General features: G+C 43.5%; 1 long non-coding RNA gene across 6 annotated transcripts in view; it reads left to right on the top strand.

Annotated features, from left to right (window-relative positions):
- LOC308459568 overlaps positions 1-23952 on the top strand; it is a 194028-nt gene that overhangs the window by 145328 nt on the left and 24748 nt on the right. Inside the window, exon 1 of one of the 6 annotated variants that reach the window (XR_013978162.1) lies at positions 4802-4891. The exons of the other annotated variants lie outside the window; for them this stretch is intronic. This is a non-coding gene — a long non-coding RNA (uncharacterized lncRNA). Of the gene's footprint in view, positions 1-4801; positions 4892-23952 lie in introns of those variants that run through there. 6 annotated transcript variants of the gene reach the window in all.

Raw genomic sequence — 23952 nt, 5'->3', positions numbered from 1 at the left:
CATGACACATTAAATGATTTATAAATCTACAAGTGAGGCACTCAAACTATATCCTTGTTCTTCCTGTGTGTGGCAATTATCCTGTCCATGGTGTTTATTCCTGGCCTTGTAAAATGTTATGTGTATCTTTTCCCAGTTGTTGCTGTTCTCCATCATGCCTTGGGCGGAGATGATATCCCATTGTTGCTTCAGAAATTTCTCCATTGCTCTGTTCAGATTAAGCTCAGTATTGCTTGTTATAGTGTACCTGTACCTCCAAATAGATATGTAATTGTGAAACTACATGGAAGGTTTGAAATTCCATATTCCAAAGGCACTGGTACCCAGAAGGTAGACAGCATACTTTGCACGCAAAAGGTCTCAGGTTCAGTCCATGGCATTGTTGCAAAGGATTGGGAGACACCTTTGCCTGAAACGCTGGGGAGCTGCTGCCAGCCGGTGCTGACATTACTAGGCTAGATGGAATCTGTATCAGGCAGCTTTCTATATCCATTGTTCCTAACTGATGTCAGAAGTTCCTGAGTAATCAAAGCCCACAAACAGACCTGTTTATCAACCTCTAGTAACCAGCACTGTTGTACACCGAACAACCTATATTTAATAGGGGGAAGTGTGGAATTGACCAGCCTGAGCCTGATAATATGAGGATAGATTATGCATTGTACAAACTAATTCAAATAGTAAAGAATGATTTGAATTCCACACTGCCATCTGGTGATGTTACACGGAATGGCATATATTGTATATGTGTGCATATGTATGTGTACATACAGTATATCTTTGTTTATATCTATATAAACGACCAAACTAGATACAGTGGTGCCCCGCAAGACGAATGCCTCGCAAGATGAAAAACTCGCTAGATGAAAGGGTTTTGCGTTTTTTGAGTCGTTCCGCAAGACGAATTTCCCTATGGGCTTGCTTCGCAAGACGAAACGTCTTGCAAGTTCTTGTGAGTTTGTTTCCTTTTTCTTAAAGCCGCTAAGCCCTTAATAGCCGCTAAGCCGTTAATAGCCGCTAAGCGCCGCTAAGCCGCTAAGCTGCTAATAGCCGTGCTTCGCAAGACGAAAAAACCGCAAGACGAAGAGACTCGCGGAACGGATTAATTTCGTCTTGCGAGGCACCACTGTATAACAGTGGTCAACCTGTCTGTCAGGACTGGCTTGTAACTAGAGGTGTCGGGAAGCTATAGCATCAGAGGGCAGGAGATGACTCCTTTGCCAATTCATGCTTTCCACTAGAAATGGGATTATGTATACAGTGGTACCTCGGGTTAAGAACTTAATTCGTTCTGGAGGTCTCTTCTTAACCTGAAACTGTTCTTAACCTGAGGTACCACTTTAGCTAATGGGGCTACCCGCTGCTGCCGCGCGATTTCTGTTCTCATCCTGAAGCAAAGTTCTTAACCCAAGGTACTATTTCTGGGTTAGCGGAGTCTGTAACCTGAAGCGTCTGTAACCCGAGGTACCACTGTAGTTTTAATATAATCAAAATGGTGTTTTTAATATATATATATTAACACCGGGACATGGATGGCGCTGTGGGTTAAACCACAGAGCCTAGGGCTTGCTGATCAGAAGGTCGGTGGTTCAAATCCCCGCCATGGGGTGAGCTCCCGTTGCTCGGTCCCTGCTCCTGCCAACCTAGCAGTTCGAAAGCACGTCAAAGTGCAAGTAGATAAATAGGTACCGCTCCAGGCGGGAAGGTAAACGGCGTTTCCGTTCGCTGCTCTGGTTTGCCAGAAGCGGCTTAGTCATGCTGGCCACATGACCCGAAGCTGTCTGCGGACAAACGCCAGCTCCCTTGGCCAATAAAGCGAGATGAGCACTGCAACCCCAGAGTCGGTCACGACTGGACCTAATGGTCAGGGGTCCCTTTACCTTTCTATAAAACACCATATAACCTATTTTCATTTCTGCAAGTGGCTGCCCTTGCTCATTATCGTTTTCAAATAATTTGTCACACGATCAAAGCTGAATACAAATAAAAATGAGCTGATAGATTCTGCATTCATTTCCCTTAGCTTTGGATTAGCATCTTGGTGCAGCTATTAGCTGCTAACTAGAGAGAGACACATGAAAATAGCCAGGCTAAAGCTTTATGGTGCAAGGCCAAAAAGCTTTTCACGGCTCCTCACTGGCATTTCCATAATTACTGATGGAATCGGTGAGCAGTTGTGGCCAATGTCCTCTCCACCCCCCACCCCTTCTCAGTTGGCTAGGACAGGAGGCAAAATGCTTTCAAAAGTAACTTAATCTGCTTGGCACGGGCAAGGTTCTTTTGAAGAGCGCGAATGTTTTGCCACTGCACCAGCCTAAAAGAGAAGTATGCTTCGGTTATTTAATTAAAGCCGATTGTGTAGGCTTCCATTAGCTGATCATCCCTCTGCGGTCGAATTGGATCATACTGGTGCCACTGTTGAAGTAGATTTGTATACAGGCGTCCATAATGCTACCCTGTTGGAAGGGGAAAACAGAGAGGGCCATGAAAGGACTTGGAACTTAGCTGGTGCACGGAGGAGGGAGGGAAGCGAGAGAGACAGTGAATATCTTTCATAATCTAAATTCTGACTGCCTACTGCCAGCAAGGCTGAAACACTGCCTGATTGTCCGAGGTTAGCATGAGTTCATACAGGGAATACTTGGCTGTATTTGTCCGAGAAGTGGCTTGGTTTTCGTGCTTAATGCAGCACTGGCTTCGGCTTGGAATTCTGGCCACTGCAGATACAAATTGCGCAGAAACAGCCTCCAAAGGAATTTGGAGGTATTTATTTATTTGATTTCTCTCCCACCCTTTCTTTCCAAAGACGCCCAGGGCAGCAAACAATAAAGTAGTAAAATAAAAACCCCACTAAAATGCAGCTAAAAGAAAAGGAACACATTTCAAACCATTAAGAACATCTGAAAGCAGAGAATAAAGACCTCCATCAAATTCTGAACTTTTAAATTTCCTCTTCCTTTTTAGTGGCCTCGTATCAGCGTGGCAGTGACTTTCTGAAGATGAGGGGCGTTTCTCAGCTGCTCAGCTTGCACTGCTATTTCCTTATTCTTTGGGCATAAAATATGCGCTGTAGCAATTTCACAACAAGATCCAGCCGCGCATCATGCCGGCTCGCAAATCAAACTGTGGCCCACATGCAGCTGGCATTTAACACAGAGGTGTGCGTGTACAAAATCAGCGTTTGCAACAAATTTTAGGCTGCACACCCAAACATTTTCTCAGCAATGAAGCAGATTAACAGCGGGCTGCTCTACCCGTGAGTGTCAAGACTAAAAGTACTAAAAGAAGAGTAAACTAAGAGAGAGAGAGAGAGAGTAAATTACCTCGCTTGAAAGCTTTGCCAACCAAGGTGGCATAATGGACAGAGTGTCTGTGGCAAGGGCTAAATTAAAATCCTTACTCAGCTGTGAAACTCAGTGAGCCAGTCCCTATGGTCTCAAGGTTACCCTACTTCACAGGGCTGCTGTGAGAATACTGTGGGGAGTCACGGCATATATACCAACTTGAGGTGGTTGGTCGGTGAATGAGAAATAAATGCAACGAATTTCTTTCCCCATTTCTCAGATTGTACATGAAATTCAGAATGGCCCTCATAAATAGAGTCACCGACAGGAAATCTGAAAAAAAGAAGTTTGATTAGGCTTTCGTTTTCATTATAAGCATGAAACCCAGCAACAACAACTTTATTATTTATACCCCGCCCATCTGGCTGGGTTTCCCCAGCCTCTCAGGGTGGCTCACAGCATATATCAGAACATACTAAAACATCAAACATTAAAAACTTCCCTAAACAGGGCTGCCTTCAGATGTCTTCTAAAAGTCAGATACAGTGGACGCTCAGGTTGCGAATGTGATCCATGAGGGATGCACGTTCGCAAGCCGTAGTGTTTGCAGCCCGCAGCGGCGCATCTGCGCACACATGGGTTGCGATTTTGCGCATGTGCAAAGCGCGTTTTAGCGCTTCTGCGCATGCGCATCCCCCGAAACCCGGAAGTAACCCGTTCCGGTACTTCCGGGTTGCTGCGGGTCCGTAACCTGAAAAAACGCAACCTGAAGCGTCTGTAACCCGAGGTATGACTGTAGTTGTTTATTTCCTTGACATCTGATGGGAGGGCGTTCCACAGGGCGGGCGCCACTACTCAGAAGTGTTGAATGGTTACCGTATTTTTCGCTGTATAAGACGCACCAGACCATAAAACGCACCTAGTTTTTGGAGGAGGAAAACAAGAAAAAAATATATTCTGAATCTCAGAAGCCAGAACAGCAAGAGAGATCACTGCGCAGCGAAAGCAGCAATCCCTCTTGCTGTTCTGGTTTCTGGGATAGCTGCGCAGCCTGCATTCGCTCCATAAGACGCACACACATTTCCCCTTACTTTTTAGGAGGGAAAAAGTGAGTCTTATAGAGCAAAAAATATGGTACTTTAAATGTAAAGGTTCATCATTGTTCCACCCGATGTGTATGTCTTTAAGGGGCCAGAGCAAGGGCCAGAGCAAGATAACGAGACCCAGCTTTACAGCTGTGAAACATAGCAAGTGCTGCTGAGTTGTATTGATTAAGCTGTGTTGGCAATTGGGTGTAGTATATAAGGAGCAGCACCTAGCTCTCCCATTACCCTGGGGGATGGGTTGGTGGTTTGTTTTTGATGTATTTAGTGTATAAGGAGTTTTGTTTTTGTAATTAAAACCTTGTTTAAGTTATTTTTGAGTCCCTATTTAATGCATGGTCTCCCCAGCAAGCTCTCTGCAGCGCTACCAGACTGCAAATAGTCAACAAGAAGGCCCTCTGCCTGGTTCCCTGTGAGGGAAGTGCCAGAAGGCCCTTGGAGGAGGGTCCTCTGGTTTTGCTGGTCACAGGTGGAGACAGCCTAGCCACAGGGACTCATGCTCAGGTAAACTCATGTTTGGGTTATGGAAATGTGTTTTACATGAGGCTTCCCTTGAAAATGGTCCAGCATCTTCAGTTAATACTACAATATGAGTCAGCTGGGATGAGAGCTGTGTTCCAACAAACCCCAAAGGACCTAAGCAGGAGAAGGCTGCCTTAACGAAGCGAAAACTAAAATCGCAACTTAATTATCTTTGGTCAAATCCTGAACTGAAGAAGTCTGGTTTGAAAAGATTCAGGAGTAGTCTGAAGCAACGTGAGTCTCCGCCAAATCAGTTTGAAGAAAATCAGGCTGTTCCTGAAACTTTGGGACCAGTTCAGGGGAGCACAGGCAGTGTCTCTGCTAAAACTAGTATGTCACCTCTAGCTCTTGTTATGGTAAAATCTAGGTGTGAGGCTGCTTAGTCACCCAGCTCATCGGGCAGAGCCCGCGGATCCCTGCGGAATAAAGGAAGGAGTCCAGCCAACCAGAGCAAATAGCTGTAGACCAAAGTTTATTGCGCAATAGGTTCAAAGAGCAAATTTGAACCCCGAGGATGGGGTGACAAAGACTTTTAAAACTTTCCCACCATATCCCAGAATACAGTTCATACAGCATCATTGCTACATCACTGACATGTCACAAAAGGGGAGGGGTTAACCTTGGCAAACATGTCCAGACAAGCCCTTGGTACAAGATTAGCATAAGCAGACATGGCAGGGCAAGACTCAGGCATACGATTAGCATAGACAAATATGTCTTAAGTACCCACCACCCAAAAGTACAATTGAAGTTCCTTTGCATGTCTGGAGCCTGAGGCGAGTCAGGTAATGAGATTTGGCTTCACTTGGCTAACAATGAGCCCAGTAATTGTCACCTCTGGGAACTTCCTGGAGTCCTTTTCAAGAGGAAAATAGCTTTGGAATGGAGGAAACTGGGAAAGGAGATGATTTTATATTATTTTTAAAGCTAGGTAACTTCTCTGAGCTGTCAAGTTGAAAGGATACATTCAGGCATAATATTTGTAATATTTAATTTAAAGATGTGCCCCCCCCCAGTAATTTCCATAACACTCTGAAATGGTTGTGGACGCTGCCGTACAAAAACGCTTCAGAAACTGTCCACGTGGCAACTCAGTGCTTATCCTACACTCCCTGCAGTGAAACACCTTGGCCCGATCAAAGGTATTCACCAAAATACTCTGTCTTAATCAAGGGGTTGGTCTGAGCCTCTGAAACGGGCCTTGGCGATGCAGTCGAGTCACAGGGAAATTGTGGGAAGTGCTGGAGTGATCAATACAGTAGCACATCATTATGCTGGTTAAGCACCCCCCCTTAAGTTCTCTAGTCCCTGAAGGTCTTCTGAATACGTCCGTAGCTGAATGTGGCTTCCCTTTGTGCCAACAGTGATAAATGTGTGCAGGAGCAAGGACTTGGAGGTGAAGTAAAAAAGAGAGAGAAAGTGGGGAGCTGATACTGCGTTTTCTGCACACACACACAGAGAGAGAGAGAGAGAGAGAGAGAGAGAGAGAGAGCGCAACACAAAGCAGGGACTTGCTGTGCAATATTATATACACTTACCTCTGAGCAAGCCTCACTGTGCTCCAGGGGGCTGTCTTTTGTCCAAACATGTATGGGATCGCTCTGCTAGAGCTTTAATTCACACCTCTTTGTACAAAACGCAGCTAGATTATTCATCGCAATTCTTCTCAGCCAAGCTATCCCCTTTCATGCAATGTTTGTGTGTGATCTGCCTTCATCTTCCCAGGTGATCAGACTGGGGGGAGGGAAGCACACATCAACGCTGGGATACAAAGGGAGCATGACAGATGTGTTTATATAATGAACAGCGAAGGGGAACCATATTATATAATGTTCCTTCACGATTCATCGTGCAAATACATCTGCCGTGCTTTCTCTTTTGAGCAGTTCCACAGCCGTTGATTATGCAAAGACGCGTTTACACGAGTCATTCCGCTAAGCTGGACAATTTGCTCGGGGGGCAATTTGCATCTCCCTGAAGTTATGACACTTCTTCCTCTGTTTGTAAAAGGTGTGCGTATTCCAGGCAGCATTGAACACCCGGCATGGGATAGATTAAATCAACCTTCACCAGCCCTAGTGCCTGCCAGGAGTTTGGGACTTCAACTCTCATTGGCACTGGCCGTATGGAGGGCACCAGGCTGATGGAACAATAAAGGTCCATCATTGTAGATACTGATTAGGAAAACTAGATTTCTTCCAGGAATTAGCAGGCAACAACTAAGGATGAGCAAATCAGTCAATTTTGGTTGTTTTCAGCTTCCCTGTTCATGTGTTATGTATTTGTATATAGATATATCCTTGGGGAAAACGTGGCAGCAGTTTACTGTGCGTTTCTCTTAATACGCACATTTTTGTATGCTATATTTACATGTTTTTACAAGCAATTATTGTGTGCTATTTTCACCAATATGTTCATTTTTCATGTACCCTCTAATTATACCCTTTTTAAGTTGGGAGAAGGTCACTACAAAATTCTGAGTGATAGGTGTGTTTTCGTTTACATGTTGCTTAGTACACACACACAAGCACACAACATTTTGCCATGTTTAAATAAAAATGCAGGTGGCGCTGTGGTCTAAACCACAGAGCCTAGGGCTTGCCGATCAGAAGGTCGGCAGTTTGAATCCCCACGACGGGGTGAGCTCCCGTTGTTCGTTCCCAGCTCCTGCCCACCTAGCAGTTCAAAGCACAAAGTGCAAGTAGATAAATAGGTACCGCTCCGGCGGGAAGGTAAATGGCGTTTCTGTGCACTGCTCTGGTTCACCAGAAGCAGCTTAGTCATGCTGGTCACATGATCTGGAAGCTGTTTGCGGACAAACACCGGCTCCCTCGGCCAGTAAAGCGAGATGAGAGCCACAACCCCAGAGTCATCCGCGACTGGACTTAATGGTCAGGGGTACCTTTACCTAAATAAAAACCAGGCAGCAGAAACAGAAGAAGATTAAACAAACAGAACAAGGACACCCATCAGTTCTTCAGTTTTTGCAAACATTTATACACTCTAAAAAATGTATGAGTACCAAGGCGTTCGACAACCAAGGTAGGACTGTATGAGGACCAACCCCAAAGTTGCAAAATAATACCCTTTTTAGGACTCTTGTTTAGGCTGCAGGTTAAACAAAAATAGTGAAAGGGTGAGAGAATGTTTTGGGCATGGCAGGGAAGCCATAGTGTGGGCCGCAGTATAATTACAGAAAAGTAGAAAATGTAATTTCAGAATTGAAAAAGAAACTTTTGTTTTGTGATTTGTGTATGTATGGGATAGGATCCTGTTATGTGTTTGGGAGTTTGTGCCAGGGCAATGCTTGGCTCCCGCTTGCAAACAACCTGCAGTGTGAGCCAGAGTTGCACCACTGGTCTTAGTTTGTGACACACTTGCTGAAATGTTTGCCCACTGGATCAGTGATATTTGTGTTCCATTGACAGAAGGATTTATCTGTATTTATCTACCCTTGATTTCAGTTGAACTCAAGCGCTCCTTACAAAAAAAAAAATGTTTTCTCTATGTGTTCTTCTCTATTCTGTCATTACTATCAGTTAAACTTACACAGAAATTTGCTTTCTTCCTTAAAGTATTGCCAAGTTTTCTAGGTCAGCATGGCATTCTTTTGAAAATGCTATCCATTTAGTACAGGAAGAAGGCTTGCTTTCTCCACCTAGTGGCTCAAACACAACAATGTGGAAAACCACATTTTTTATTACAGTATAATAATTGTCAGATAAATAAATACAGTGGTACCTTGGGTTAAGTACTTAATTCGTTCAGGAGGTCAGTTCTTAACCTGAAACTGTTCTTAACCTGAAGCACCACTTTAGCTAATGGGGCCTCCTGCTGCCGCCGTGCAGCCGGAGCACAATTTCCGTTCTCATCCTGAAGCAAAGTTCTTAACCTGAAGCAATATTTCTGGGTTAGTGGAGTCTGCAACCTGAAGCATATGTAACCTGAAGCGTATGTAACCCGAGGTACCACTGTACTTAAACAGTGAATCCATAATAGTCCAAACCACTGCAGTATATTCAGTATGCTACAACTTGGCCTGTTATGGATTTATTAATGAAGAATTTATCTAATATCCATTTCATTGCAATTTTAAAAATTGTACTTTTTAAAAACAAACAAACATGTGTTTCCTTAACTCTGTTTTTGTTGCTAGGTGTGGTGTTAAATATTATTTTTGCTTTTGGTTGTCTACATTCAATCATAAGAATAATATTTGTGTATTAAAGTAACATGAAGCTGAAACACAAACAACAAATGTATTTCAACAAATGATTGCTTTTTAAATAAGTACTTAAGCTTTCATGAACACGTCAATTCTATTTCTGAGATTAAAAGTGAGCATCTTATTAATGTACAGGGTTTCAAACTTTAGCATAGCAATCCTCCCCAGTCTGGAAAACAAATGAATGAATGAATCTTTATTTGCATCAGCCATCGGCCATAGCAATAAAACAACAATACGATACACAAAGAATAGAAATAAAAATCAATTATATAAAATACATTTTAGGGTTTTGAATCAATAGTCAAATAGTGGATCTTGTTCTAATTGCCCCAGCTAAAAACCTTGCAACCTTTGCTGTCACCTGCTCATCTTGATCTGCCAAGAGAAAGGACACTGTGGCAATGGTTAAGTGACTGGGGATGGACAATAAAAGGGGTGATAACCTCATTCCTCAAGTCTTTATAAAGAGTGCAAGCCAGAAGGGCATGTGCCACCGATTCGGGACTGCCATCTCCACAGGGACATAAGCGTTTTTCGTGTGGAATCTTTTGGAATCGTCCCTCAAGTACAGCCAAGGGCAATACATTCAATCTTGCGAGAGTAAAAGCGCGTCTATATTTTAGAATTGCTAGGTTATGCAGATAGGGTGCTAGAGAATCGAAATGGGAAGTGGGGAAATAGTCATACCATGGGCAAAATTTCCTTATTGTGGCCAAGTTGTTCTGACGCTCAGTATCATTTAGGCACTGACAAATCCAACTGTTTGCTTTACTAAAACCCGAAGTGAGTAGCTGTTGTGGCGATAAACCACAAGAGTGAAGTTTTTGATAGACAATTTTAGTCCAGGTGTGCTTGTGACAATCTTGCAACACTAGGGATATTAGACCGGGGGGGATTTGAGTTTAGGCGAAGCCAATAGTTAAGTGTCCTACGCCAGATCTGTAATTCTACCGAGGGAACATTAGCCTCTAGGCACACTGAGGCGTTTGGGACGCAGGGTGGTACAGAGAAAATTTGCCTTAAGAACTTTTGAGCTGGCCCAAGTGTGATTAGAGTTTGCGTCATGTGACCACTGAGTAGATAGTAGAAATGAGGGAAACTCTAGGAAATGCTGTCTATGATGATTCCTCCTGTCCAGGGTGTGACAAGTGGACTCGGGCAATGATTCAGCTTGTACAGGATTTTTAAGCAGCCATTACAGATGTGTAAGAGTAGTCCCACAGGACAGACCCTCCGTGTGAAGTGGCTCCTCATGCCCATGTTTTTGAGCATAATGAAGCAATCCTTTTTTAATTGTTTCGAGTGATTTGGTTTACCAATTGCCTGTTCGTAATGATTCTGGAGACTCTTAAGAGTCCCATGGACTGCAAGAAGATCGAACCTATCCATTCTTAAGGAAATCAGCCCTGAGTGCTCACTGGAAGGACAGATCCTGAAGCTGAGGCTCCAGTACTTTGGCCACCTCATGAGAAGAGAAGACACCCTGGAAAAGACCCTGACGTTGGGAAAGATGGAGGGCACAAGGAGAAGGGGACAACAGAGGATGAGATGGTTGGATAGTGTTCTCGAAGCTACCAGCATGAGTTTCACCAAACTGCGGGAGGCAGTGGAAGACAGAAGTGCCTGGCGTGCTCTGGTCCATGGGGTCACGAAGAGTTGGACACGACTAAACGACTAAACAACAACAATGTTTCTGGAACACCCTGGGGAGCTGCTTCACCCATGCGTTGCAGGTTCGATCCCTGTATAGGACAGCTGCATATTCCTGCTTCGAAGGGTGGTTAGACTAGGTGACTTTTGTGGTCCCTTCCAACTTCACAATTCTATGATCCTATGACTTTTTCCCAACTTGGGAGGAGGGGGAATAGTGCCTTCCTTAACACAAACCTCTCAAATGAAGGGTAATGTGCTTCATAAGATCCGATATTGCTAGGTTAAATATCTTATTCTTTCCTAGCAGAGGCCCCGGTAGAAACCTCAAAGCGGCTCCTTGTTTAATCCCCTGCAATACTGATCTCTAAAGCAAACTCCATTTATCTGGCCAAGGGGACTGGAAATAAGGATCAATAGGAGACGCGGACAGATTTACCAGGATGGCTGGGTGTGTGTGTGTGGAATGTATTGCACTTCCATTTACATGCTGCTGCTGACCACAGCTACAAATACATAAACATCTCTAGATGCCTATTTACTCGAAGATCCATTGTAAGCTTCCACTTTGCCTCCAATTGGAGGAAGGTTGCAAAAGACGGGAGAGGAGGCCTGGTTGCTGCAGCCCACAGCTGCAGCTATTAAAAAAACAAACCCCTAAGCACCCTAAATGCCTCATACTGACAGATGCAGTCAAAAGAGGCAAGGTAATAGCTATTAAGCCATCTTCATTGTATTCTGCAGGTGCTTTCTGTTAAGTTGTGGGTGAACATATCAGACGACACAGCGATTCACAGGCCAGAACAGAACTGAACTGAAGGGTTCAGCCAACCTGCTCATATAGAGCTCCACTACAAAGCAACAGTAACAACTTTCTGTGACTATCCAATCACTGAACGTCGCTTTCAATTCCTTATTTGCATATGTGGACCTGAGTGAAAACTATCTACAGTATCCCCCTGCTGGCCCAGGGTGAGAAGTTCAGTAGATAACACTTTCATTCCCTCCCTTCCAAGCCCTTGCTTTGGCAGAGGAATCTAGTGGAATAGGGTGGCCAACTTTTCTTCTTTTAATTTTTATTTATGCGTTTTCCATTTTTCCATTTACACATCGTGTTTCCTCCATGCTGAATAAGGGTGACCAACTTTTCATGCAGCCTCCAGAATTGTGCTCGTTAACCGTATTTCGATGTACAGATTATATTTGTACAGAGATTATATTTATTTTTAAATTAAATTTCCATTTTGTAATATTTAAACACATCCTCTTTTTCCACTTTACTTCTTTTGCTCATATGAGCCTATCAACTTCTCAAGGTTTTCAAAGTTCAACGTATATCATAGCATTTGTACATTTTCCATTTCACTCATTCAAAATAGCACCATTTATGAATAAATGTAAAAGGGTAGTAACCATTATCATTATAAGTCTTCTTACAACCCTGCTAGTGTTAATTGCTTTCAATGGTACTTAGTATTGTATAAATTTACTCCAGTCTTTTTGGAAAGCTTGATCACGTTGGTTTCAGATTTTTCCAGTCAGCTTCGCCAGTTCTGCAAAGTCCATCATCTTCATCTTTTCTTGGTATTTCTTGTTGCTTCCATTTTTGGGCTAAAAGAATTCTGGCTGCTGTTGTTGCATACATAAACAATTTTTGATCTCCCTTTGGTATCTCTTCTCCCACTATACCCAATAAAAATGCATCCGGTTTTTCATATTATTTCCCAATATGCTTTTACCTTATTACAAGTCCACCACACATGGTAAAAAATTCCTTCCTTTTATTTACATTTCCAACTCTCCTTATTTCTTGTCCTATACATTTTATTGATGTACAGTTATCATAAGGTGGTAATATTTGTCACCCTGGGTAAATATTCCAATGTGGACTTTCCCAAGATGTTTGCAGGGCTTGTGAGGGGAACAAAATTTGTTGGTGGGTAAAGAAGTTCAGTCTTCAATGGGCTGGTGAATTCTTAAAAAAAAATCTTTAGGGAGAGGTGAAAAATCTATAATCCTCGCCTCATTTTTTTGTTTTTAAAATAATAATTTTATTTTTGTACCCCCACTCATCTGACTGGGTTGCCATTGAGACAAGCTCTGACATCAATTCCATACCCTCCAACATTTCTCTGATGAAAATAGTGACATCCTATTCAACAACAACAACAACAACTTTATTATTTATACTCTGCCCATCTGACTGGGTTGCCCCAGCCACTCTGGGCTTCCAACATATATAAAAACATAATAAAACATGAAACATAAAAAGCTTGCCTATACAGGACTGCCTTCACGTGTCTTCTAAAGTTTGTATAGTTACTTATCTCTGTGGCTCGGAGGTTGCATGACTCCATACCCTCCAAGATTTTGCCAGTGAAAATCGGGACGCCCTAAGGAAAAGCGGGACATTCCGGGATCAAATAAGAAACAGGTGTGGTTTCTGTAAAAATGAGACTGTCCCTGGAAAATAGTGACACTTGGAGGGTCTGTAAGTGCCCCTGGAGTCGTGTTACCCCATAATATCTCGGCAGAAGGACCCTTGGCAACAGTAGGGCATCTTTCATCCTTCCTGCTGGCAGGAAAATGGCTGCCCCAAGTAGGGAATGCCACTTGCTGCTTGCTGTACTGGTGAAATGTGTTGCGTGTTAAGATCCCAAGACCTCCCCCAATAAATAAAGACACAACTGACACAGAATTTAGTTTAAGGTTACTGGCATAATTTTGGCCACAACTTTATTGATTACAGATCGTGAGTGGTTTGCTTAGGCATTGGTTCCCAACTAACTGCACCTGAGCTCAGCAGGGCAGCATTGACGCCTGGACTCCCGGAAAACATGCTGGGGGAGCATTGGACCAGATTCAGACTCAAGCTCACCCCAAATGCTCCCAGGGGCTCTGGCATGGCCATAACCCCTAGAAGGGTGTTATGTACTGAGTTGAATAGGACCCAAAATGCAGCAGTCTGATTGGCCCTAGAACAATAGGATTCAGAATGCAGCAGTCTCATTGGTCCTAGAACAATAGGATTCAGAATGCAGCAGTCTGATTGGTCCACAGGAGCCACCCAATCTAGCTCCAGGTGGAAATGAATCCGCAACCTGATTGGCCTACAAGAGAATCCCAGAATTAGCCAATCACGTGGGGCCCATTTGTGTAAATAATGTATATAACACAGACATTCTGGGGGAACTTCCATTCCTCCTCACCACTATGAGCTGAATAAAGAGCATGAAATCCACTCTCAACTCCAAGTATATTTCACTGGCGAGCCCCTGGATTCCTTTAACAGAATTCCCTAGCATTGGAGGGGCATGTACAGCCTAACCACATCCCCTCCACCACCATTGAACCAATGCCTAACCGCCAAGCCTTACAAGGTTGTGATGATTTGCTACACAGCAGGCGAAACCGAAGCGGCACCAGCCAATCAGCCAAATGGGAAAATTCCTACTGGGCCCCTGTCCCAAGAGCAGATGACCTACGATGGCATATCAAGGTCATAATGAACCCTAAATAGAGGGAGGGGATTTTTTCCAGTGCACAAGGCGAAAAAGAGGAAGCTAAACGCAACGTGCAGCGGTATATATAGGCCCCTCGGTTAAGGCATGAAACGATCCCATTGGCCACATTTACCCCAGCAACCAAGGGACCACCAATCGGGTTGTTGTGGCTCTCCAATCGCTCCCACCCACAACAGCAGTGAGGTCAGCCTTGGTGATCTCACTGCAACACGTGCTTTCTTGGGGGGGGGGGGGCACGATTTCCTGGTAAGAGAAAGAAAGGAGAAAGATTTCCCTGCTGTTTGCTATAATAAAGTAAGTTTTGCACCCCGGTCCTGAAATATTAAGGGACACAGGTGGCGTTGTGGATTAAACCACAGAGCCTAGGACTTGCTGATCAGAAGGTCGGCGGTTCGAATCCCCGCGACGGGGTGAGCTCCCGTTGCTCGGTCCCTGCTCCTGCCAACCTAGCAGTTCGAAAACACATCAAAGTGCAAGTAGATAAATAGGTACCACTCCGGTGGGAAGGTAAACGGCGTTTCCGTGCGCTGCTCTGGTTCGCCAGAAGCGGCTCAGTCATGCTGGCCACATGACCCAGAAGCTGTACGCCGGCTCCCTCGGCCAGTAAAGCGAGATGAGCGCCGCAACCCCAGAGTCAGACACGACTGGACCTAATGGTCAGGGGTCCCTTTACCTTTACCTTTACCTGAAATATTAAAGACTTAACCAGTCTCTAAAAATGTCAGAAGCGCCTCCCAACTTTCACAAACAGAGAACGGGGCTGCACAGGTCAGGATATGTTTTTCCCCAGCTGTGAATTAAATATTTCTCCCTTTGCTTTGAAAAGCAGCTACTGCTTTAAACGGCGCAGCTACGCTAGCCTGTCCACCCCACCCCCCCGGCAATTAGTTGTCTTCTCTAGTTGGGTGGTCTGCCTTCCTCTGATCAACACTGGTGTGTAGCTGAGCCAATTCGAGATAAAGAGTTCATAATAGCAGGGCAGGAAACCCGACACAGGAAGATAACGATCAGCTTGCAAGCCTGGGAAGAATGTATACTTCAGGCAACAGGGCTGCTTAATGGAGTATGGATGGCTTGTTATGTCAAAGGATGCCCAGAGAGCTATGTTTTGCTGACAAGCAAAGGCTAAAGGTAGCCAACCTGGTACTCTCTGGATGTTGTTGGATCACAGCTCCCATCAGCCCTGGCCAGCATAGCCAGTAGTCAGGATGATGGGAATTGTAGTCCTCCCAGCAACCAGTTCTAGGCTATTTCTAGACAAGAAGTTCAATAAATGTGCCAGCTCCCTGAAAGCTGGTATTTGTGACCTGATCAAATGCATAATGTCTAAGTTTGAGAAGAAGAAAGGACACAGCCATCTTTCTTTTTGGTTTATCCCAGCCTACGAGCATCATGGGCCCCCACAGTAGGATTTCCACACAGTGGTACCTCGGGTTAAGAACTTAATTCGTTCTGGAGGTTCGTTCTTAACCTGAAACTGTTCTTAACCTGAGGTACCAGTTTAGCTAATGGGGCCTCCCGCTGCCGCCATGGCGCGATTTCTGTTCTCACCCTGAAGTAAAGTTCTTAACCCAAGGTACTATTTCTGGGTTAGCGGCGTCTGTAAACTGAAGCGTCTGTAACCTGAGGTACCACTGTATTCAAATCCCACAAAATTCAGGCAGGCTACTCTGCAGGTTCTGTAAATTTTACTCTTATTTTCAATTGCTTCTTGAAGTTTTAAAGTTTGGCTTGTCCCCGTGGAAATCAATGAAGCAGAAGGTTTCTGCATGAAACTGAGCACTGGATTTGGCCTAGGAGGCGGTCAGGAGTGGAAACTGAGCTAGGGTAGGCTGAAAATCCAGTGCTGTATTCTCCTTGCCTACTGTTACAGGGTTGTCATAAGCCACACTCTCCTTGTCTGTCTGTCTGTCTTTGCCACAGTCCTCCCAAATCTACATACACTGGTACCTCGGGTTACATACGCTTCAGGTTACATACGCTTCAGGCTACAGACTCCGCTAACCCAGAAATAGTGCTTCAGGATATGAACTTTGCTTCAGGATGAGAACAGTAATCGTGCTCTTGCGGCGCGGCGGCAGCAGGAGGCCCATTAGCTAAAGTGGTGCTTCAGGTTAAGAACAGTTTCAGGTTAAGAACGGACCTCTGGAACGCATTAAGTACTTAACCCGAGGTCCCGCTGTATCCTCCAAGTGTCCCTATTTTCCAGGGACAGCCCCAGATTGACAGAAGCCACCCTGGTTTCTGATTTGATCCCGAAATTTCCCGCTTTTCCTTAGGACGTCCCTATTTTCATTGGAGAAAAGTTGGAGGGTATGGAGTTACGCAACACACACACACAGCCCAAGCCAAGGTGATAAGTAACTGTACAACCTTTAGAAGACCTCTGAAGGCAGTCTTGTGTAGGGAAGCTTTTTAATGTTTGATGTTTTGTTATGTTTTTTATATATGTTGGAAGCCACCCAGACCAGAGTGGCTGTGGCAACACAGTCTGATGGGTGGGGTATTACTGTTGTTGTTAAATAGGATGTCCCTATTCAAGGTTGGAGGGTAGGAACCTGCACAATGGGATAATAGATTATATTGGCACTTACATGGCATTTTTTTAAAGAGAAAGAGAGGTGAATAGATAGAAAGAAAGCAAATCACATTTTTCACATTAAACAAGGCTGAAATTGGGAAGGCCGTGAATAGCATCTTAGGGCCGAGACCACTTGGAAGCATAGAAGGGTTTATTATTAAATTACAAATTAATCATACATAAATAAGCATAAACATGTGCACCCCACCACAGAGACCATTCCATTATAACTCTCCAACCTCCCAAAATTTTGACACCTCTTGCACTGGCTTAACCCCTTTCCGTTTTCACAATACAAATTCTACAATATCTCTTCAGAATCATTTCTCCTGCATATTCACCGTCTCACCTTAATGGCACATGTTAATTTATCATTAATAGCTATATCCTGAACCTCTTTGTACCATTCTTCCATTTTATATCCTGCTTGCCCCTTCCACTTCCTAGCTTATCATAATTTGTGTAGTGCGACTCATGCAACACGTTGGCGATTAATATACACAGAACAATAATTATACATTTTTTATCAACCTTCTGAGAAAAATACAAAACATTAAACAAAGTCACAGAGACTTGCGAACTACCCAACCTAAGATGAACTTATAATGTCTGGTTTCAATAGATTTTTCAAATGCTTAACTCAGATTATTAGATAAGTTCATGAAGATACCAACAAAAGGTAAGTTCGTGTTATTCACAATACCAAGAGATGCTAGTGGAGTTGTAGATAAATGTTAACGAAGTTGCAGACGACAGGGTGCCGGCGTTTTGCACCTGTTTCGCCCTGGCAGTCCAAATAATCAAGAGGCCGCTGTTCGCCCCAGATGGGACCGTTTTACTGGGGCTTGCAGGTAGCACACTCCCAAGATAGTATTCCGGGCTTCTTCAGTGGTCTAATCTCAATGTCTTGATACGTTTATTGATATTCAATCTTATAGAGAATACTCTTTCTTGGCTTAAGCGGCTGATTTGCTTAGCCATCTTACCTTAATGGCACATGTTAATTTATCGTTAATAGCTATAACCCAAACCTCTTTGTACCATTCTTCCATTTTATATCCTGCTTGCCCCTTCCACTTCCTAGCTATCATAATTTGTGTGGCTGTGAATAAATTTGCGAGCAAGTCCTTCCTAGCCTGTGAACCTTCCACCCCATTGTAAACTGACAACAGTGCGGCCTGGAAGGGGTTTTCATTTTCATTTTATTTCCATAGAAGATGCACCAATCTCTGGTGTGCCGCTTCCTCCAGTTTATCCTTTCCCTTCATAGCAGGGATGAGGCTGGAGCTAAGTCTCATGAGGCAAATCTAAGGTTCTCAATCCTGTGCTTCCTTCATAATCCTGTCTAGAGGTGGGAGCTGCTTCCAGTGTGGTGTAGTGGTTAAGAGTGGTGGACTCGTAATCTGCTGAACCGGGTTTGCGTCTCCGCTCTTCCACATGCAGCTGCTGGGTGACCTTGGGCCAGTCATACTTCTCTGAAGTCTCTCAGCCCCACTCACCTCACAGAGTGCTTCTTGTGGGAAAGGAAGGGAAAGGAGAATGTTAGCTGCTTTGAGACTCCTTCGGCTAGTGATAAAGCAGGATATCAAATCCAAACTCTTCTTCTCCTCTTCTTGCTTTTCTCACCTGCTAATGCACCAGCGCTCACCATTTTAAAGGTTCCCTTCTGCCTACCGGGTTCTAACTGCCCTGGGAGGGAGGCTTTTGTAGGGGCAATTGGTGGCCACAAGAGTGTCTGAATCACTTTGCTCACCTTCAAGAAGTGCCTCTGGACCTACATATTTTAAGTAAAACAGAAACATCGCCACCTGCCCCCACCCCACCCATCTTTCCCCTCCTCTACCTCTTTCCCCCTTTCTTCCTAATGTCTCAACAAATGAAACTAATTTGTAAAAATGTTACATAAAAAAAAAGAATACGAGAGCGAGACATTGCACATACTTTTGTAAATCAAGAAAATCTTTAATAAAAATACATTTTTTTAAAAAAAAAAGTGCCTCAAGGGCTTCACATGCTCATTTCACTTACACAAGTTTTGCCAAGATGTCTCTGAGTTCAATCTCAATTATCCAGGCACAACAGAAATTGTGAATTGCACCCAAGTTAATTGACCAGGGTAAGTTTACTTCAATTCTGTTCGGATTCTAAAACAGGAATTTTCTTTTTTGTTTTTGTTTCAAATTGCAGAGAGGACACATATCATTGATAGTATCTATATATTATCAGCGTAAGCCGTGTTTTCTAGTTTTGCCTTGTTTTAGGTTCCTTTTTGGGCTTTTGTAATGCCTCGGGGTGCCATTTATAGGGCTCAGCTTATTTTTATATATACTCCTTAAATGTGATTTCATTTCCTGCTTGGTCAAAAGCAGCACGAGAAAAAGTGAGCCACATATTACTTTAGCTCCATAAACCATTCCCAGAAGTCACACACCAAAAGAAAAGTAAATACAAATCCAACTGTGCCAGATTTGGTTTTGATTTAACAAAACAGATCTCCCCACCCCCCTGACTTCATCCAGGACCTTGTAGAAACCAAATTCTTTGCTATGTCTTCTTCCCCCTCATTATCACCTGTCAAAGTCTAGTTTCCATTCATTAAACCCACCCTAATATTATTACATCAAATAAAATCAAAGTTGTGGGGTTTTGTTTTGTTTTGAACACAGTTGGCTCTGAGTACTCTGTATTACATTTCAAGGCAAGGGAAAAAGCCTTTATTTCTGTACATTTGTTTATTTTGGCAATTGATGCCTCTTCCTCTTGTGCCTCAAAAAGCTGGTTTTTAACAAAACAAAAGCTTCAAAGTCTTTCTTACAGTTTGAAGTTAAGAGGGAAACAAGTCAGAAAAGGACTGGCCTTCTAAATGAGCAGGGGAACCTTAGATCATTAAAGGAGACTGCTGAGTATTTCAATCTCCATCATTGTCTACTTCTCAGCTAAGGCTACGATCTTACCTGGAGAAAAACCCACTGAACATAGTGGATAGGATGCAAGCACCATTTACAGTGGTACCTTGGGATACAGATGCTTCGGGTAACAGACGTTTCAGGTTACAGACTCCGCTAACCCAGAAATAGTACCTCGGGTTAAGAACTTTGCTTCAAGATGAGAACAGAAATCTTGCTCCGGTGGCGTGGCAGTAGCCTGAAGTGTATGTAACCTGAGGTACCACTGTACTAGAAGTGAACTCTGTTCCCAAAAGTTCATCCTTATGGGGTGAAGACACATGAGTAGGGTATCAGCAAGTACAGTGGTACCTCAGGTTACATACACTTCAGGTTACAGATACAGACGCTTCAGGTTACAGACTCCGCTAACCCAGAAATAGTGCCTCGGGTTAAGAACTTTGCTTCAGGATGAGAACAGAAATCACGCAGCGGTGGCGGCGGCGGCAGCGGCAGCGGGAGGCCCCATTAGCTAAAGTGGTGCTTCAGGTTAAGAACAGTTTCAGGTTAAGAACAGACCTCCAGAACGAATTAAGTTCTTCACCCGAGGTACCGCTGTACTCACATCATGAAGTTATACCTATGATAAGACACCTCTCTTTACCCTGGCATTTAATACTTGAGATATGTGATTTCAAGACCCACCCTATTCCTGTGACTATAATTTGCTTTAACTGTTGTTGTTTTTTGAAAAAATAATTCCTGAAATGTAAATTTTTGTAACCCACTCTGGGGCGTGCTGTTGAAGGGCACAATAACAAATAAACAAATACTTTTCCCACAGTCAGCAAAACAAAACAAAAAACAGCAAGCCTTCATTGCAGAATAGATTTCAGACTCATTTGTCTCTTCAGTGACCTGTTGATTCTCTAACGAAAGCAAAGTGGGAATGGGTGGATTCTGTCAGGGAGCGCCGTTCTCCTGGGAGAGAAAGGAAAAATCATTTTGAGCAGAAGTCATCAGGTTTTTCCACCTTTCTTGACAACTCTTGAGTAATTTATACCCTGATTTTTGTTGGAAACACTTCCAACGATAAAGACTGTATGATATGAGCTCTAAGCAACAACCAGCAGTCCCCCCCCCCCCAAGTAAGGTCACATCCCATAGACAGGTGTGTCATCCCTCTAAAGGGCCAACGTCAGTCTTTCCAACGTTATGCAAATTCTAAGTGAATGGCACCTGTCAAGAAGATGATCAGGCATTTGTGAAGATTTTTATGCTCATCAAGCAATGACTTTAAGAGCACTTACCACACTTTGTAGTAAAATGTGTGGTAAAATGATTGTCTCCGTGGGCTTTACAACACATTTTACCATACACTCACACCTGAGCTGTTGTAAAATAGTCATTATTGGTTGAAAGAAAGCTTTGTGGGTGGGGAATTCAATTTGATATAGTTTGATCATCTGCGAGGGCTTCTTGTGGTATTAAGAATTTTACCACATATCTAGCACTGATTCATTCTTCAGTGAAAGGTATAAGGGAAAACGTGTGTGGTATAATAGTCATCTATATCCATTCTGAAAAATTGGGGGCTGAAAACCATAGAAACAATTTGTTCATCATGCTGATATGGGTTAAACCACAGAGCCTAGGACTTGCCAATCAGAAGGTTGGCGGTTCGAATCCCCGCGACGGGGTGAGCTCCCGTTGCTCGGTCCCTGCTCCTGCCAACCTAGCAGTTTGAAAGCACGTCAAAGTGCAAGTAGATAAATAGGTACCGCTCTGGCGGGAAGGTAAACGGCATTTCCATGCGCTGCTCTGGTTCGCCAGAAGCGGCTTAGTCATGCGGGCCACATGACCCGGAAAGCTGTCTGCGGACAAACGCCGGCTCCCTCGGCCCATAGATCAAGCTGAGTGCCGCAACCCCAGAATCGGTCACAACTGGACCTAATGGTCAGGGTCCCTTTATCTTTACCTTATATCCATTCTGAAAAACTGGGGGCTGAAAACCATAAAAACAATTTGTTCATCATGCTGATAGATAGATAGATAGATAGATAGATAGATAGATGATAATCTGACCCATTTGACTGAGTTACCCCAGCTATTCTGTGCAACTTTAAACAATTACTTTCCCATTCTTATCTATATTATTCATTTATTTTTATATTTAATGAGATGTATAATGTGCTTTTCTCATGCAAAATTGAGATGGGAGCTAAGCCACTAAGGAGAACCGCACAACCTTATAGATATTATTTTATTTCTTTGTTTTAGAACATCTATGGGAGCCGCTTCAGAGCAACCCTCTCAGAATGGTTTACAAAAATACAATATAACTCGCCCCCCCATAAGTAATCAATCATTAAAATGAGACACACACAGCACAGCAATAAAGTAAGATTAAAACGCTGGCTTATAACCTCATCAGATGCTTAAATGGTCTGGGCAACAAAAACTTTTTTATATGCAACTGAAAATAAGGCAGGCTCCAGCCTCACCTCTCTTTGGGTGGTTTGGAAGAGAATTCTAGTGATGAGGTTTCAAAACAGAAAAGGCAAACAATTAAACAGCATAAAATAAAAAACCCCAAAATACAGTATTGGTAAGCACAATATTCAGTCAACTCCAGATTTCTAATTCAAATCTTTTTTTCTTTTCTTTTTAAAAAGCGATTGTAGTAAAATAAACTCTATTTTCTAACTAGTCCTAACACTTGCTATAGAAATCTTTAGATGCGTTTCAGCAGCTTATATATGAAAGCATTGCATCTTTCTTCCTGCTACTTTGATGGGTTCCTTCCGTTTAGTATAGTATGGTAATTTAATTCACTGAAATTGTAAGTGCTTGTATGTATTACTGTGTGTTTAAATTTGATTGGTTTGTAACTGAACTCTAGAGAGTTCTCTAGTAGTTCTCATGTGATTGTCTAAAGTTGGCCACTTGTGAGGTATCTGGTGAAGGAGAGACTACATTTTTTGTGAAGCAAGATGACTGTTTTAGAGTCCACTGTGAACACTGCTCAGTTGAATCGAGTGTTGGAGCGCTGCTTCTCTGCTTGAAAGGTAAAGGTACCCCTGCCCGTACGGGCCAGTCATGTCCGACTCTAGGGTTGTGCGCCCATCTCACTTAAGAGGCCGGGGGCCAGCGCTGTCCGTAGACACTTCCGGGTCACGTGGCCAGCGCGACGAAGCTGCTCTGGCGAGCCAGCACCAGCGCAGCACACGGAAACACCATTTACCTTCCCGCTAGAAAGCGATACCTATTTATCTACTTGCACTTAGGGGTGCTTTTCGAACTGCTAGGTGGGCAGGAGCTGGGACCGAAAGACGGGAGCTCACCCCGCCGCAGGGATTCGAACCGCTGACCATGCGATCGGCAAGCCCTAGGCGCTGAGGTTTTACCCACAGCGCCACCCACATCCTGCTTGAAAGGTAAAGGAGAAGGTAAAAGTGGAAATCTCTCATAGGAGCTGCAAGGCATGGCCTAACTGAGATACAGAAGGCTAAGTGCAGAGCTCTGGAAAGAGGAAACTACAGTTGTTTGGAAGTTAGAAGAAGAGACTATAAACCCATGCTTGGAGGAGCATGCGACTGTGAATATTATGTTTTAATTCATCCATAAGTATAAGTTCTGGCAATTAAAGTTTTTGAATGCTTAAGTCTAGGTAGTGGTTTAATTTCCAAAGAAGGGTGTTAGTCATATATATGATTTGAGCTGCTTAGCTGCGATTTCGCTACTCTTACTTCAACACCTTCATGGAAGGGAATAAGCAAAGCTTCTCCAGGCAAAACGAGGATAATACATTTAAAACTTATTTTCATATTGGGTGGGTGTGGGTCAAGAAAGACATTTGGGAAGGCAGGTGATCAGTCAGGTGGGGCTCCTTCACAAGTACAAGGAGGTGATATTTTACACATTGTTTACCTCACAGAAGTTAATTTTAAGAGGTGTCCTTGGGGGAATGTCTCCCTTCCTTCCTGATAATGGTCTCCGAGGGTGAATCTGTCTATTTTGTGGATTTATGCAAAACTCAGGCTACATGAGCCAGTCACCTTGCTGCTATAGGACAGCCTTTGCTCATATAGTGATTCTTAAGGAGAAATTTCAGTGCTTTGCATTTCATTATAAGCGCTTACCACCCAAGCTTCCCTGATGGATTAACCCATATA

The sequence above is a fragment of the Podarcis pityusensis genome, assembly GCF_964106645.2.
Source record: "Podarcis pityusensis genome assembly, chromosome: 12".
NCBI lineage: Eukaryota > Metazoa > Chordata > Lepidosauria > Squamata > Lacertidae > Podarcis > Podarcis pityusensis.
Note: the sequence above shows the minus strand (reverse complement) of the source record. Positions and strands in the feature narration are given on the sequence as shown.